Genomic DNA, 3,438 nt, shown 5'->3' on the forward strand with positions numbered 1-3,438 from the left:
GTAGAAAAGGTTAGAAATGAAGAGGTATTGGAAAGAATAGGAGAACAGAGGACTCTATGGAAGTCAATAAAAAATAGGCGAGATAGGTTGGTAGGACACCTTCTCAGGCATGAAGGTCTAGTCAGAGACATATTAGAGGCAGAAACAGGAGTTAGGAGGGGTAGAGGTAGACCTAGATTAGATTACTCTTCGCAAATAGTTAAGGATGTGGGCTGTTCTAGTTTTAGGGAAATGCGAAGTTTGGCTCAGGATAGAAAAGAGTGGAGGTACGTGTCCAACCAGTCTTAGGACCTTATGATGATGATGTTGATGGTAACATGCCTACCACGTTGAGGTTAGCTACGCCGGGATTCGTTTCAGCAAGTAGATATCCATATATTTAAATGGACCTTGTTGGAGCATACGTAATCCTCAAATGTAGCATCGTACTACAGATGGGGTTTACTGCGCCATTTGTGGTATTTTCTTCTTCTTCGTCTAATCGTCTTTGAAGATATTGAACAAATGCTGAATATAAGCAAAATGCAAACAATACTCGAATCCCAGAGGAAGATCGGACAAAAATCCAAAAGATTATATAATCACACATATCCACCCCAAGATCCCATACTCCTATGGAAGGGTTTACATTACAAAAAACTAAAAGAACGATCACAGAACGAACTAATAAAGAACACCAAAGTAATGTTAAACTAAATTACATTACTCAATCGGCCTGAGCCGAAAGCCATATTGTAATTAAGACCATTAATAAAAATTTTTCATATTTCCCTAGAAAATATCGGAAATTATAATGAAGTATCAAAACGAACAACACTATTTGGTGTATTGTTCCACTGATTTACCGAAAAACCAAAGTACTGATAAATCTATAGCACAATTATTATTATAATATTTACAAAATTCATTTGCGGTGGGTTGTAAGCAAATATTTGAATTACAATAAAATACATGTATTTAAAGACACCCATCAGATGAGAGTATACAAGGTCAAGCGTGCCGAGTTGAGACATTCATAATTGGCAGTCTGTAATGAAACTGGCGCATTTATAATTTTTTTTATTTAACATATACTGAGTGGATTGGAGTNTCATCGGCATATCCTCAGCGGATTTAGCCGATCGTTCATTTTTTTTCTTGTAATGTATTGTAAACTAGAAGGGGTAGAGGTAGGCCTAGATTAGATTACTGTTGACAAATAATTAAGGATGTGGGTTTTTCTGGTTTTGGGGAAATGCGAAGATTAGCTCAGGATAGGAGAGAGTGGAGATGCGTGTCCAACCAGTCTTACTACTTATTAGGACTGACGACTTTCTAATGATGATGATGATGATTAGAAAATTAATGAATTCCTACCTTCACTAACTCTTTTCTCTTTGAACCTGATATGTATAGTTTATCCAATATACAGTTGAGACATTCATAATTGGCATAGTATGAAATGAAACTGTCGCATTTATAATTTTNAGATGCAAACAAGCAGAATTTGAGCACTTTGCCGGCATCGGAGTTTAAAGAAAGTTCAACATTCTCAGGAATTTGATTCTGATCTTTTGCGTACCTAAGCAACTTCTAATTGCTGCACCATTTAAGATTATTCGAATATCTCTTTTCATTTTGTCTGTTCTACTCATGAAACATTTCCTAACTTAACATGAGCGTGTTCAAAATGCAGGAAATGACTACAATCCCAAGTGGAAGAAAGAAAGAAGATACGTCCATTCTCATTGACAATTTATTGAGAACCCCCAATAATATCCATTTGTTACTGCGATATTACCAATTACTTTCGTATATTCCCGACTTTCCTAGAAAAAGAATTCTATCCCTAGGGTTCCCAAGAAGGGTTTCAAGAGAATTCATGTTTAAACTATAGGTAGGTACCCAAATTTAGGAAAAATACTGCCCAGGCTTCATTTGGCTAATGCTAGGTTTGGTAAGGTTTGGTAGAACTGAAAAATTCAATGTTCGTGAAACTCGATTTAGTTTCAGTATGTTTTGCTCCATTATGATTCGGCAGTTGAAGGTCCAATTTTGTACTTATTTAAGTAACTCCTTTTTTTACCGTAGCTGAGATTGGAATAGCGATTATTATATTAATTTGTGGCAGTCTGTTTACCTAATCAAATACTTTTCTTCCTTGAACAATATCGTTTCCAATATCCAAGTAGAAAAAGAATAATAGTTTGCATCGTTTTAATAATTATTTGTCGGAACAATTTAATTTGTAATGATCGTTATTAGTCGTCTCGTAGTTTCAGACTTCAACCGTCAAGTTTTGTTTTGCTTTCGTAGTTTCTGACTGTTTAGATCTCGCTTGCCTGAGGTGTTATTACCTAGACTTCCGCTGAGCGTGGAATTCAGATCGCGGATGAACTGTTAATTCCCTTCAGGCTCAAGAATTCCTCCAAGTTTACTAAAGTGGTTTTTACAGCAGTTATGCCAACAAAAGGAAATCGAGGAAAGAACGAAGTGTACAGTTTTGCAGATTAGAAAAGAAAGAAGCTTAAAGTATAAAAGTTTAAGTACCAAAAGAACTTACTCGCGCCTGCTTGATAGGTTTATTGTGTATTCCATATTTCTTTTTTTAACACATCATCCACTTCTCTTACTAATGAAAATTTTCTGCTGTGCCCTACAGCGTCCTTTGGTTTTAATTTTGTTCAGTTGGGTTATCAATATACGACATTTATATACTGCATATACTATAAATAATAATTTCATTCTTGAAATACGTGCTCTATCCTATTTCGAGACTAATTATTGGTTCTCTGAATGATCGAAATATTTTACCGGGACTTTTAGCGGGTGTGTTACTAACCCGTGTGGCTAGCTGGGCTTCGAACTTGCAGGGGCGACTACTGAGCTACTCGAATCACCCAATGCCTACCCAAAAAAGGGCCAAAGATAAATCACTTCTAATTTGAAGAAGAAGTCAAGGACGCCCAGAATAAAGAAGTCATCTNTCTCGCCTATTTCTTATTGACTTCCATAGAGTCCTCTGTTCTCCTATTTTTTCCAAAACCTTTTCATTTCTAACCTTCTCTATCCAAGGCATCCTCATCATCCGCCTGTAACACCACATTTCGAACGCTTCTAACCTTTTCTTTTCTGTCGCGCTCACCGTTCATGTTTCGTACCCATACAGCGCCACGGTCCAAACACAATTTAACAATATCTCTCGACCTGCGCTATCCTCTGCTTTATATCTCTACTACTCCTTCTGTCCTGACCTATCTGACTTCCTTGATACCTAAAATCAGTCACTTCTTCTAAAATTTCGTCTCCTGTCTTTATATTCGCCTTTCCCTACCTTAACCCTAACAGGATAAAATAATTCGAAGTGGTCTGTCGAAACTGCCAGACGCGGATCGCGATTTCGATCTTTTTGGATCTCATCAGCGCGTCGCAGACAGCTCCGACAGAACACAGACCAAC

Source organism: Agrilus planipennis, unplaced genomic scaffold (assembly GCF_000699045.2).
Source record: "Agrilus planipennis isolate EAB-ADULT unplaced genomic scaffold, Apla_2.0 scaffold9, whole genome shotgun sequence".
In the NCBI taxonomy this organism is placed as follows: Eukaryota; Metazoa; Arthropoda; class Insecta; order Coleoptera; family Buprestidae; genus Agrilus; species Agrilus planipennis.